This window comes from Protopterus annectens, chromosome 3.part0 (assembly GCF_019279795.1).
Source record: "Protopterus annectens isolate FY-2018-M chromosome 3.part0, PAN1.0, whole genome shotgun sequence".
Taxonomy (NCBI): Eukaryota; Metazoa; Chordata; order Ceratodontiformes; family Protopteridae; genus Protopterus; species Protopterus annectens.
Window position 1 is genome coordinate 1128542557 of NC_056731.1, and position 15497 is coordinate 1128558053.

General features: G+C 42.3%; 1 protein-coding gene across 1 annotated transcript in view; it reads right to left on the reverse strand.

Annotated features, from left to right (window-relative positions):
* The window catches only part of RMC1 (regulator of MON1-CCZ1), a 1444591-nt gene that overhangs the window by 1370942 nt on the left and 58152 nt on the right, over window positions 1-15497 (reverse strand). The gene's annotated exons all lie outside the window — the stretch shown is intronic.

Here is a 15497-nt window from a genome sequence, read left to right on the forward strand (position 1 = left end):
GCACCACAGAGCCAAAGGATGCTCTCCTTCTAGATGTCAAATCCAATTTATAAATGGGAAATAAACGTATGAGATGAGGACCAGGTAGCTGCAGAGCAAATGTCATCCAAAGACGCCCTAGACCAGAAAGCTGCAGACGTAGCCATGGACCTAGTGGAATGAGCTTTAACCTGACCTGGAGGAAACATGCCTTTTTGTCCTTATAGACCTGCAGGATGCATGAAGAAATCCATCTAGCTACAGTGACCTTGAAAATAGGTTTGCCCAAAAAGGGTCTATAGAATGAAACAAACAATTGATCCGATTTACGAAAAGTTTTTATCCTGTGCAAATAAAATCGTAACTGTCTACGAACATCCAACATGTGTAGTTTGTATTCCATCCTATTGGTAAAACTGGGAAAGAACACTAGCAAATTTATAGTCTGATTGATATAGACTGGTGACGACACCTTAGGAAGAAAAGATGGGTTGGTTTGAAGGGAAACTCTATTTTTATGAAAAATCATGTGCGGGAATTTTATGGACAAGGCCTGTAATTCCAAAACCCTTCTAGCAGAGGTAATAGCGACCAGAAAAGCTGTTTTCCACAACAGAAATTTTGGATCTGCAGTTGTGGCAGGCTCAAAAGGTGAGACGACCAGAGCTTGGAGAACCATAGTAAGGTCCCACAGGGGGACAGGATCTTTGACTGGGGGGGGGGGGTGTAGTGAAAAAGTGCCTTTGATAAAGGTGTTACACAGTCTAGAGGATGCCAAGGATGCAGAATTCTCGCCCACATGAAAAGGAGAAGTGGCAGCCAACTGAACTTTGACAGTATAAGAACTAGCACCATGCCGGAAAATATCAGAAAATCAAGAATGGCGGAAATAGGAGCTGTGAAAGGATCTAAACTCCTCAGAGGCCCAGAAAGAAAAATGTTTCCACTTGCTGCGATAAACCTTTCTGGTTGAAGACTTATGAGCAGCCACCAAAATAGACTTAACTGAGGAGGAAAGTCCTACCAATCACGGGAACTGGAGCAACCAAGCCATGAGCTTCAGGCTGTCCAGACTTGGATGAGGCACCCCCGATGGGTGTGAGATCAGATCCTGAATGGGATCTAGGATCCAAGGTGGCGGCAGAAGGTGAAACCAAACCTGTTGAGGCCAGAATGGGGCAATGAGGATCACCTTGTTCCCAAGTTGATAAGCTTTCTGCAGAAACTTCAGGATGAGAGGAACTGGAGGGTAAGCATACAGAAGACCAGGAGGCCAAGCATGAACTAGAGAGTCTCTGGAGGACTCCCCTGGCGGGGGGTTCAGAACGAAAAACCTGCTTTCTGCAGAAACTTCAGGATGAGAGGAACTGGAGGGTAAGCATACAGAAGACCGGGAGGCCAAGCATGAACTAATGCGTCTCTTGGGGACTCTCCCGGCGGGGGGGGGGGTTCAGAACGAAAATGTTGGTGCACTTCACGTTGGAAGGAGATACAAAGAGATCACAGCAAGGTTGACCCCACTCGCTGAAGATCTATTCCGCTACTGATAGATTCAGAGACCACTCGTAAGGCATCAGAATGGTCTGACTTGGACTGTCCCAGAATGTGCATTGCGATGAGAAAGAGACTGGTGGAGATCACCCATTCCCACACTCTCATAGCCTTGCAACAAAGGGGATAAGATCTGGTCCCTCCCTGTTTGTTGATATACCAGACTACTGACATGTTGTCTGATTGAATGGCAATCGTTCCCAGATGAAAAAAGGCATGAAGGGCCTGCAATGCTAGAAGGACCGCCCTCATCTCTAGGACACTGATATGCAAGCTGGTCTCTATGGGGGCCCACAGGCCTTGGACTGTCCTACCCGAACAATGCCCACCCCACCCGAGTTGGGAGGCATCCATAGTCACTGTGGTTTGGGCTGGGGCTGGAACAAAGGGTCGTCCCTCCAAGATGTCCAGAGAGCTCATCCACCAAATGGAGGGACGAACGATGCACTTGACTTAGGTGGATAGGATAGGTTAGTGGTAAATCCAACAGAGACCATTGAACTGATAGAGTCCACTGAAGAATCTGCATGTGTAGCCGAGCACATGGAAGAAGAGTTAGGGTCGCCGTCATCGAACCTAGGGTACTCAACACTGATTCTGTTGTTGGGAGGTGAGAACGGTAAATGAGGGAGACATGCATCCTAAGGTTTTGAACTCTCTCCGAGGTCAGGAACACTTTGCCCTGGAGTGGGTCTATCCTGGCACCAATGTAGTCTATCACCTGTATAGGCTCTAACAGAGATTTGGATGTGCCGACTATGACACCCAAACTCAGAGCAAGTGTGAGAAAGTAATCCCTGGTTTGGGAAAGTAGATGCCTGGTGGGAGCAGTGAGGAGCCAACTGTCCAGGTACGTATAGACCTGAAGCCTCAGGTGAGCCGCTACAACTGTCATCACTTTGGTAAACACCCTGGGGGCTGTGGTGAGACCAAAGGTAGGGCATGAAATTGATAATGATTGGCCCCTAGCCAGAAAGAGAGGAACCTCCTGGAGCTTCTGTGCATTTTGATGTGATAGTAAGCATCCTGGAGATCTAACGAGCACATCCAGTCGCTCACTTGCAGGTGCGGCATGATGGACTGTAGTGTGACCATCCAGAACTTTTCTTTGACAACTGACAGGTTCAGGGTAGAGAGATCCAGAATGGGCCTTAAGTCCCCCATTTTCTTTGGCACCAAAAAGAACCTGGAGTAGAAGACCGATCCAGACTGATCTAGGGGACAGTTTCGATGGCTCGTTTTCCTAGCAGCTTGAAAATTTCCTGTGCTGCCGCCTCCTTTTGCATGGGTGGAACATCCAGGAGGTGTTTGGGAGCTATGGGGGAACCCATGAAGGGGACAGAATATCCTCTGAATAAGATTTGAAGCACTCAGCGGTCCATTGTTATGGACTCCCATGCCGCTGGGTGCAAGGACAATCGTCCCTCGACTGCCTCCAGAGTAGAGCAGCCAGACAACCCCTTAGGGTTGCTGCCCGGGTCTGTCAGAGAATGGTTCTCAAGACCAGAAGTTCTGCTGACCCCCTCGGCCTCTGGGCCGGCGTCCATTCTGTCCCCCTCTGCCTCTAGGGGAAGAAAAGCACAGAGTGTCCCGGGAATACTGAGACTTCCAGAACCACATCTTCTTTTGTCCTCTCTGGTTCCGGGAAAAGGACCTTTGAGGGTTAGAGAAGCAGATCCCGATGACAGACAGTGTCCTCCCGTCCTTCTCACTCTGGACTAGTGTCTCCTTGATGGTCTTACCGAAAAGATTCGAGCCATCATAAGGGGTATTGGCAAAGGACACCTTAAAGGGTTTAGTAAATTGGCACAACCTGAGCCAGGCGTTACGCCTCATGGACACGCTGGACCCAGCTGCCCTAGCCTCTTCTTCCATAGCATGGGAGAGTAGTCACATGGACATATTTGATACTGCTCTCAGAGTGGCCATTTTCGTGGAGAATGAAGCCTTGTCCTCCTGTGACATGGACTTGGGTGGAGACTCCTTCAGCTCCTTCACTAGGTCACGTTGGAGTCTCGTGACATGGGCTAAGTAGTTCAGTGCCCTTATTGAAAAGGTAGCCGAAGCATACACCTGCTTCCCTAAGCGGTCCATCATCAGTGACTCTCAGTCAGGAGGGTGGACCGAAGAACTTTCCTGAGATAGCTCCCTCTTCGTGGCTGCTGCTACCACCATGGCGTCCACTGGGGAGCCCTTGTTCCAGGAAGCCTGTCAATAGGGGAACTTAAAACCTTATTGGGGGGCTTGGGGATCGGCTCCATGGTATCTGATTCCTTCCACACCAGCGAGGTGATCAAATCCACTAAAGGATCCGTGGGTGGGGACACCCAAGATGTAGTTGGACCTGTGCCAAAAGCCTCCAGAAACACAGACTCAGAGGAGGGCTTGGGGGCAAACCAACCTCCCCGCTGGCGTAGGAGACATAGTCGGGAAATGATCTTGGGGAGCCCTCCCATCATCTAAATCTGTGTCCTCGGTTAGGGACTCGAGGGAGTCCAACTGCCTCCTGTTACATGTATGCTTGCGAGGCACATCTCCTGTGGGGCTCTCCGGGGAGTGCTTGCAAGCCATCCGTTCCTCTGGGGGAGCAGTCTGGGGCTCTTCGAGCACAGGCTGTCCCTTTGGTAAAACAATGGGAACCGCAGACAGAGCCGAGGGGGTCTGGGCAGAGTCCAAGAGGGCAGTCAGGGGCCTCGATCTGATGGAGAGGACCCATTCTACTACATCAAATGCCGAAGAAGAGCGGACCTCTTGGGAAGCTAATAAGGAGGCCAGTCTCCCAGAGTCTGACGCAAGAATCGGAGCCAGACCTAAAGTGGACGGAGGTCCGAGGGCGGGAGCCTGGCCCAAAAGATTCCACTCCCTCAGATCCGACACCCAGGCTCTGGCTCAGATCCGAACTGGGTGGATCAAAGATGCTCCAGGAAGCTGCTGGTATTGATGACGCAAGGACAGTCTGTGCCGACCCCCTGACCAAGGCCAACCTCGGACCAGAGAACTTTGAAGCCAAAGGTCGGATCGGGGAAGGAGAAATAGGCTGAAAAAAGGGAAGCAAGCTCCCCTCTCCTGAGGGAGGGGGGCTGGCAAGACCCCCATCTGGATCTGTGTAAGGATAAAGCGCCTCATCATCTTATCCAGATCCATGTCCGATAAAGAACGGGTCGACCGTGACGAGGCCACGGACTCCAACCTGGCTGGTCAGGGAACCGAGGCCCAGGAGACTAAACATGCCTCCTCCAGCTCTGGGGAGAACCTCAGAGACCGGAGCCACAGGCTTAAATTCAGGAGTTTGAGTCCCAGCCTGGGAGGGAGGGGAGGCCAGAGGGAAAAGTAATGGGAGAGGCAGTCACAGCAGCCGCTGTGACTGAAGCCGAAGACGAGGAAGGAGGTTCACTGGCAGATAGAAGACCTTTGAGGGTCAACTTGGCCTTTCTATCCTTCAAAGTTTGGGGACTGAATCCCGCACAAATGGAGCGATCCACATTAAAGTGGGCCACACCTAAGCACAACACACACAGTGTGTGGCCAACCGCCGGGGAGAGCTTATGGCCAAACACTGTGCAGCGCTTAAAGATCAGCGTTTCAGTCAGTCATAGTACAAAGAAAGAAGCCTTAACAAAAAGGAACAGGTAAAAACTTTCTTTAGACTGACACACACCCACTCACCACACTAGACTGACTAAGGGGGGGGGGGCACCACAGACAAGCTACTCTAATTACAACTACAAACCTACACTCAACTCCAAAGTGATGGGATGAGAGAAAGGGTACCTACATTAACCTGAAACGGCTAAAAGTAACAGAAATTTTAGAAAAACTTACAGTCAGAATCACCCTGCTAGCTGGAGCTCTAGAGACACGATGTTTTACAAATCGCGGCAAACGAGATCTGGGGATGGAAGGTAGTGGAGGTTTATTACAGGTAAGGAGAGGAGTCTGGAGCTCGGAGCTGATGCTAGTAATCTTTGCCGGCTCAGATCCAATACAGATCTGTATTCCCACAGGCTGAAGACCAAATGAAGTAAACTACTTCAGGTCTACCATTTACACGCTACCTTCTACAACATTTAGTGCCCATTTTTCAATTCTATAAACTTATAACAGGGAATGTAAATCTATATTTATTAATTCTCTCTCTAACACACAAAATTTCTAAACAGGTCAGAAAAAAAGTGCTCTGAATACACTGAGTATACCACACTCTTCTAGTCTGTTAATATGACATTTGGTTAAACCTTTTACCAGATCCATTTCTTCTTCTGAGCTGTCTTCTTTTAGGATGCTTAAAGAAAGAAAGAGCCACCATTAGGCCACTGCATATAAAATCTCACCAATCAACTCTAAGAAGGGCTAGAAATGCAGTGCTTTCCATTGTACTGTACATTCCAGCACCCAATAGCCCTCCTTAATATAGTCTGATATTACAAGTCTACTTTTCAGTCATTTAAAGTGGTTGCCTGAGCTATGTTTCCATGCCTTGTTGCCAAATACTACTGCTAGTTCGTAGTCCTACTATGAACATTTGTTTGAGCTCCAAAGAAGAAAAATCTTTTCATATGTAAGAAGTAACATAAAGCAAATCCATAAAATAATATATTTAATTTGTAGTTTAAAACCATGTGCATTTTTTTAAATTGAATATAACAATTTTAATATCACTTACAGGACAATGAGAATAAGTATCAATGGAAGCTGTTAATGGAATTTGAACCTTATTCATCCCCAGGAAATTTTATATTACTTTTACATTTTATATAAAAATAGTACTTATATAATTCTATATGTTATCATGGATGAACAAGCTCAATTACACTACTATAACTGAATCCAGTTAATTGAATCAAACCACTGCTTCCTGACAGTCAACAAACATGGATTATCACACACACATGCATGCCGCAACTACCTGACTTCCTTAATGATCATAACAATTTAACTAAGGAAAATAAATCATCTAAATGGCTTCTTAATTAGAAGTGTTTCACCAGTTCTTAACCTTTTGAGAATAAAACTAAAATGTTTCACCTCCATGTTCCATTACTTCCGAATACCACAGTCCCACCACTGTTACCAATACTACAGTCCCACCAGTTACTGGATTATGAAATTCCTTTTGGTAGGTGTAAGTAGAGTACAGCACAGATCACTCACTGACTTCAATGGGTTGTGGCATCTTCACCCAAAGTCAATAAACAGAGTACTCAACAAGTTCCAGCTACCACATATTAATCTATAAATACTTAGACAGTGGGCACCCTTGTTTAGTTCCACTACTACTGACAGTCATTTTAGAACTCACTTCATTAATGAACAAAACGGACCTTTCTCTATTTTGACTTCCTTGCCTCAGTTCAGACTGTTTAGTTATATACTGTTTCTTTAAGCTTTTTGCCAAATAATGCCAGCCAACCATTAGACTATCTATTGGTCAGCTGTCCCATTTGCTCACAAAATATCTGGGCAAGAGCTAGACAAGAAGGTTCATCATTTAGGAAGCCTCAGGAATTGTAAGTGTTTTTCTTTATACCTAATTTACTTCCAAAGATTATATAATCCCTCAGGATAGCCCAGACCCTCTTAAAGCCAGTGTTCCTATGGAGGTTCCACTCTCTGCAAAGGATTCATATCACAGTAGTGTGTGCCCAGGTATCCTTATACTTTTCCAGAAAAGGAAGGCAGTCTAATGAACTAAACAACGTTTCCTTTCTGGACAGCTCTCCAACAGTAAAGCCTCATTTTTGAATCTTACTTTGGCATAGAAACACTCAAATGCCATCCTGCTTAATCTAACCTAATTAGAAATGTATGTGCAATACTGCTTCTTTCCATGCATTTTTCAAAACAGTTGAGCACTGATAACTCCTTTTCAAGTAGATTTCAGAATTCTAAGTGGGCACAACCGCAGCATGCAGGCTCAAAACAAAAATGGCATTTTCAGGTCCTTTCTTATTACCATTTTACAGGGTAATCTACTCATCTATTACCTATTTTAGGTGGCACAGTGGTGCACTGGACAGTGTTGTCACTTGACAGCAAAAGGTTCCCTCATTCAATTCTCAGCTGGGGTGCCTTCTGTGTGGGTTCTGAATGTCCTCCCTGTGTTCACATGCATTTCTCAAGTTGCTCTGGTTTCCTCCCACATTCCAAAGACATGCAACAGGTGGACTGGATACTCTAAGTGTGTCTGTAAGAATTACTGTGCCACCCAGTGATGTAAACCTTGGCTCTAGATGATGTTCACTGTTGAAATGACACCCCAACCCTATGGGGAAAAAAGTGATGTGGATGGATGGATTTACTCATCTATTTTCTCCCACAGGGGTCTGTATTAGACTTGCTAACATAACATGTCCTGCCTTGAAGATAGCCCATAGTGCTGCTTCTCTAAAATACATACCCTTTACTGCCTTTGCTGTTTTGATAATGAATAAAAAGTATAGGAAAACTATGTTCTCTGGTATCACTGATCAAAGAACCCACTAAAGATAAAATAAGGTGTTTGATCCATCCAATTACTCTACTCCGGTAATAGTTTCAAATCAGGAATCAACTTCTAGTCCCTCCAGCCTAAAAATTGTAGCTTGATATTCAGCTCTGGCACTCTCTTGGGACATCTGCAGATCATCAGTCAAAGTTCCCTTGAGGCCAGTTCAACTAGCAAATGGCTCCACTGTTTCCCTTCTAAAGAAATTAAATGGAAAAGGCAGATTATCTGCTACAATTGCATGACCCAGTGCACCCAAGCTGCATCCCAGTGAACAGAAATAGATGCAAGAGCATTGCCTTTAAATATTTAACACTCACTGTAACTACTTAACTACCAGGCTTTTGCAGCAGGTTGGTTCCTGTGGCAGTCAACAGTTAATCTCCATGCAGTATCTGGATACCTCACTAGTGTATCGGAGCTAACTGCAATAGGAATTACCTACAGACTTACTTTCCTATGAACTGGCTTGAGGAAGTAACCCCTTTCTCCTTCCCCATACCTCCCAGTATACCTTAGTGGTACTGACTGTGGTGTATACATGTTTTTACTGGCATAACTCATGAAATGTATTCACTTGTAATAGACAAATGATACATTTATTAGATTAATATGCAATGTGCTGCCATTAGAAATCTCTGAATATAAATTATTTCACTAATAATACAAAAAGAACCACCGTTACGTAGAAAACCACCGGAGAAGGATCCAAGAAATCCGGTGACAAGCACACTGCAGACCACCACTCAATACTGCTAGTATAAATACTGTTCCGATTGAACAAACCCTCAAACACAGTTAGACTTTAAACTGCGTATAAAAGCTCTGCAAACAGTTCAAAAACAAAGGCTTTATTCCAACGAACAGCAAGAAAGAACTGATTTAGTCACGCTTTTCGCCTGGTCATACCAGGCTTTTCAAGTGTAACTAAGTTAAAAGCGACAAGCTTTTATACTAAAAGCACATTGCCCTAATTGTAATTAAATTATTACATCACACCAATTGTGAAAAATACCTAATTGATTGTGAGTCAAGGATTTTATCCCTCCAAAATTTTTTTTGTGCAAAAAATGCCTGGTTAAACAACACATATAATTGCTATTGGATGCCCTTTAAAAACTATTAAATAAAGATTTTTGAAAAAAAAATGTATCTTTAAAATTTTCCATTAAAAATGTTATTACTCCTTTAAATATAATTAAAAAGTGCTCACATTAATTAACTTTTGTTAAATGAAATGACTGTGAATGAGCTTGACCTGCTATTGCATTCCAATGTGTTATGAACTGGTAATATGTCAGATGGGCTTGGGTCAGTTCAGTGGTGTGCTTCCAAATGCACCCCTTTGTGCCAAAAACTACTCACTCTTCACATTTGTTTGTAATAAATGCATTAAAAACAGTAAAACTATTTGTAAGGACTATTTAACCAATAACATGCTTAACAAAATAAATGTAAAAATGAAATGAAAAGAAAAAATAAAAATGACCAAACAGTAAAAAACTACTTTGAATAAAAAACTTGAGACCAAGTTGTAGGGCATTATAATGTACTCCTTTTCTTTTTCAATACTGGTGCCAAACTTGTAGCCTCATTTAAACCAGGATGTTTGGTTGCATTTAACTGCAACTGCCATGTGAGTTCCCTAATAGCTAAGAGGGTTTCCCAGTCCCCCCCCCTTTGATCTTGTTGTATTTTGTCAATCACAAAGAACCTTATGCTCATTTGTGGACAAGCTAAGGAGTGTCTGTGAAAGGCATTTGTGTCCTTGCCTTTGATAATATCATATTGGTGTTCGTATATTCTACGCCTGAACACCCTGTCAGTTTTTCCGACATAAAATGCCGGACAGGCCTGGCATAGACCAATGTAAACCACCCCTATAGTGTTGCATGTGAAATGTCCCTTTGCATATAAAGTAGTATGCCTTGCCCTGATGTGCACCTTGGTCCCTTTTAAAATGTATTGACATTGATTACATTTTCCACAGGGGAATGTTCCATTCTGTACAGTGGTCGTGTTGTTCCTTAGTTTTAATTCAGTTGTTAAATTTCTTTCAAATAGTCCTTTGAGGTTAATGTTTGCTTTTTTGACAAATCCTACCTTTGTGGGAACAAGCCCTGAAATTTCCTCCTGCATGGTTACCATTGGCCATAAATTCCTTATGGTTCCTTCTATCATTAAAGAATCTTCAGAAAAAGTATACACAAAATTTTTTGTAAAATTGATGACACCAGCTGATTTCCTTTTGCTAATCTCAGTCCTAGTGCTTAATAGCGGGGGATATTCTTGCTCTCTTTTTGATGTTATTTCATCTTTAATAGATTGAAATAATTGTTCTGGGTACCCTCTACTTAAGAATAACTTTTTTAGAAAATCTACTTCCTGCAAAAACATCAAGTTAGTACTACATATTCTTGATGCCCTTATGAGCTGGCCCTTGATTATGCCCATTTTTTGTTTCAAAGGATGCCCGCTTTCGAAATGCAGAAAACTGTTCAAATAAGTGTGTTTACGGAAAATACTGGATATTAATCCAGCTCCCTTAGGATTCTTGCATAATTTAATGTCCAAATAATGTAACTCAGTGTTACTGGCCTCAAATGTAAATGAAAGAAAATCAGTAGAGTTATTTAGATACTGCATGAATTCATTTAGCTGGTCCTATTTCACTACCTACTTATTACCTACTTATTATCTACCTACTTATTACCTACTTATTATCTACCTACTTATTATCAGTGTCTGGTCTTTCTAAGCGAGCAAAAAACTAGAGCTAATGTACATAACAGCATGCAAGACAAGAACATCTTTTTCAAGGCATTTCTGCTCTTGTAGTACTTAACTAAAGCTGCACAACATCACAGTCTTGCCCTGTACAAAACTTTAAACAATAACCTTTCAGTATTGGGATTAATTCCCCTATCCAAGCTGATAGTTTCTGGAGGAATTTCTGTAGTGTTCCTTACTCAGAATGGCTGGAACCCATTCTGCTCCTCTATCCAACCCTGAATTCCCACCCATTCCTCCTACTCTTCCATTAAACCAGCCTTAGTTCATCCTTCTTATTACAAAAACAATCATCTTCACATTGTTATTCTCTACCAGCTCCCCTACCACACATCTTTCCTCTCTAATGGCAACTCTATATATTACTCCTCCACTAATGCAACTCCATATATCACTCCTCCACAAACTCCTAGATATCACTTCTTCACTAACTTCCAATCAAAACAGGAGATATATGCTTTTCCTCAGCTTGCCAGCTACCTCTCTCCTCCCTTTTTCCAATCTTACAACTTACTACACCATAAACAAACCCATAAACATTTCTCCCCTACAATCAGCCTTCCCAATATTTACACATTGGGTGAAATTAATAAAATAAAAAGTGAAAGAATCTACTCAATAACACCAACAATTGTTTGTCTTTTTGGCTTTTCCCGGTTAGGGGTCGCCACAGCGGAATTTGGGTCCGCTAATGATTGGCAGTCAATTTTTATGGTGCCGAGTTGCCAGCCCAACGCCCAACCTTCAGCGAAGGCACGCCCATTCACGCATGTCTGTCGGAGGCCACTCGACCGCGGGGAGGACATGTAGACTCCACACAGAAGGCACTCCAGCAGAGAATCGAACAGGAGAACCTCTTGCTGTGAGGCAACAACGCAACCGGTGTACCACCGCGGATAAATCAATAACACTAACAATCTGTATCCCAAATACAAAATTCATAACTCCAAACCTATCAAAGATGGAACAGATTCAAAACAAACAAAACTATATACAGCTCATGCACAGGCATTTATCACAACCCCAGACAATCTACTAACTCCACCAATGTAAATGACTATCTAGACCCCCCCTCCAACAGCTCCTCCTGACCCTTCTTCTACATTTATTAATTAATTTATTTTATTTGCGTTTTGTTTACCAGGGAATTCCACTGGTCCTACAGAACCCATTTTCAGTGGAGGTATGGGAAGAAAAGCTCCACAGTACAAGAAATTAATAATTTGATTTAAAATTTGAAATTACAAAAAAATTACAAAGAATAAATATATACAAGGAAATTCTATGAGTGAAATAAACAAAAGTACAATCTTAACAATCAGCTTAAAGTAAGGATCTACATAGTTTACTGTGTCTATAATCTTTATCTACAGAAGTACTATCGCACACAAAGAATTGCATTTCATTGCCATAACTACCAGTAGCATCCATAACAAGATCACATAACTTCATGCTCGTATTTCCCACTCTACACCAGACATCCACGCAATTGCTGAAACCAGGTTAAAATATAACATAAAAGACTCTAAAAATTACCTTAAGGCTACAATATCATTAGAGCCAACTGATATCAAACTAAAGTAGGCAGAGTATCGGTTATGTGCCCAAATATGTATGATCTCTTCTCTCATATCAGTCCCATACATAAATTCCACAATGAATTCCTCATTACCTTCCTAAAGATAAACAACCACAATCAGCTATGTATTGTCATTCTCTGTAACCCCCCCATCCTGGAAATAACATAGCCATAATGGAAGACATACCCTCCTGGATATCAAACACCATCTATCATGAAAAAAAAAAAAAAATAGACAATGTTAATATTGACTGGCAAATCATTACCTCAAAATTCCCCACCTCTAGCAAAACCTATATGACTAACAATTTCCACACTTGTTCACTATACTAAATCAAATAAGGGCACACTACTAGACTGGATAATGGTTTCAGACCCTAGGAAATATAACTTTTCATGAACATTCTCCAAATTCCTTAGTGACCGCCTTAATTTCAGGCCAGTAGCTGCATTCTAGTCTCTTTCAAACATACTGGAAAACGCATTCAGAAGCAACTACTCCAATATCTCTGACAGAAGCAACTCGTCACCTACAAAACACAGCCTCTGCCCAAGCTATAGCATAACAACTGCTTTACAGATAATATTCATAAAGCCAGGAAAAGGAGAACATTTTGTCTACTCACTATTCCTGAACTTGTCAAAATCCTTTAGCACTGTATCCCATTACAAACTCATGTCACAAATGCTGTCACAAATGTCTTCTGTAGGTCTATCACAATATGCTCTCCAATGGTTCAGTAGCTACCTGTGCAACAGACACAAATCTGTTATAGGACTTCCAACCCTCTGCCCCTTACCTACCCGTCAATACGGGAGTCTCCCAAAGCTCCATCCTTGGTCCTCTCCTGTTCAATATTTTTACTTACAATCTCCCCACATTTTTCGCACAAGTTGTGTTTGAACAGAGGAACCAGGCAGGGTGTCCTCCTTCCAATTTTTTTGCTTTATTTAAAAAATATATGCAAAGAAAATAAGGGACTCAGAAATTCAAGGATACAATTAGCATATTACTCAAGAAATTTGGCTTTATTTGCAGATGACATTATTTTGTACTTGATAAATCCATAAAAGGACATTTCAGTGTTTGGGAACATTAAGACTTTTTCAAGTTTTTTCAGTATATAAAATTAATGAAGATAAAACAAAGGCTATAACTGTACCACAGTACTTAGGAGTACGCAATAATAATAATAATAAAAAAGAAACTATTGTTTACGGATATGGATAGTAAGATACAAGTAGTTAAAATGTTTTGGTCCCTTTAGGTTTCCTACACAGGTCAAGCATATTTTTATCCACCAGGGGAGAAGTTGTGGGCAACAGATTAAAACAGCTGAAGGAATTTATCTGCAACGGGAAGAAAGCAAAATTAAGTGGGAAAACTGATCCTACCAGTAGAACAAAGTTAATGTTCATGGGGAAGTACTAGGCTAGCTGCCCTTGCGGAGCATACCAAAGACAATACGAGGGGAATAATGCATGGGATAAAGGATTTAAGAGCTATCGCTGTCCATTAGTATAGGGGGCAGATCTGGGGTAAATTTGCTGTTTCTCATGCATAGTTCTAAGTTGAGCTTGAATTACGGGTAGGGCTGAACTTTACTTTATGTGGATGGGGAGTCTGTTTCAGAGCAACAATATCCAATGCAAGATATACTTGTCCCTCCAAACCATACTGCTGACACTGCAGAATATGTTTAGATCCCTAGACTGAGCATTTCTAATGCTATCCGATTTGCTGACATATAGTAAATCCATCAGTATTGGATCAGAGAATGATCTATATTCTCAGACACAGGTCTCCTCTTAGCATGCTGTAGGATTTATTTTGTTTAGGCCTTGTACCCTTTTAATAAGGCATCTCTGTGGGTGTTCCAGTTGTTGCATGTGTCTGGACAGATGCATACCAAAGGGGACAATACATACGATGGTTGGCCTAATATGGGATAAGCAAAGAGGGACAATGGGAGCCCTAGATTTAGACACAATCCCTTTGTTTACAAGAAGTACAATACAGGACATTCATAAAACAATGGGCACATGTTGGTCAAATTTAGGTAACAGTTCAAACAAGTTCCCAAATCCTGAACAACTGAGTCAACTCTTATCATTAATGTGGTAGTTCCCAGGGATAGATGACTTCCGAAAGGATACAACCATACATTTTTTGGTATTTAGTTTCAGTCCGTGACTTTGGCACCAGTTATTTATTTGGAATAAACCTTCCTGCAGGATGGCAAAGTCATTTAGGGATTCAATGACTGCTCATAGCTTGCAGTCATTTGCAAACTTAGTCAGGCAGAGCCCCTTGGTACTGGCATCTACTTCATAAAAGTAGATGCCAAACAGGAGAGGTCTCAGCTCAGAACCCTAGAGAGACTCCACTGGTGACTGGTCTCGAGGTAACTTCCACTATTTTGAACTCCCGAGTCCTGTGAGTCAGTTGATAATCCAGCAGGTAACACAGCGGTTTATTCCAAGTTTGTTTAACTTTTCTACTATACCCGAGTGGGGAACTGTGTCAAAAGGTTTGGCCAGTTCAAGGTAGGTGGCATGTACCATTTTGCCTTCATCCATTGCTTTGGTGACCTTTTCAAAAAAATCCACCAGGTTGAGTAAGCATGACCTGGTCTTGATGAATCCAAACTGAGATGGGTCCAGTGTTTGGAGGTTCCCTATGTCCTGACTGATTAGTTCTATGATGAATCTTTCAATGGCTTTGCATAGCAGGCTTGTCAAACTTATGGGTCTGTAATTGCCCAGGTCTATGGAAGGTCCTCCTTTATGAAGGGAAATGACTGCAGCTGTTCTCTATTCACTTAGTATAAAACCTATAATGAGGTTGAGATTGAACAGTGTTGTTGTGAGTGGGGCTGACCCATGCTTCATGCAATTAAAGATGCATCCAGAGAGACTGTTAGGCCTCAATGATGCAGTATTTTAGCTATTGATATCACTTTTAGGACTTGGTCTTGTGTGATACATGAAGCAAGCCAGTTTTGAGTATATGTTGAGAGACTGACAGAGGGGAAAAGAGGAGAAAAAAGATGGTTTAGATTATCTTATCTTAAAACTAAGCAGGCAAGGCTCTTATACATATCCAAAAAAAGA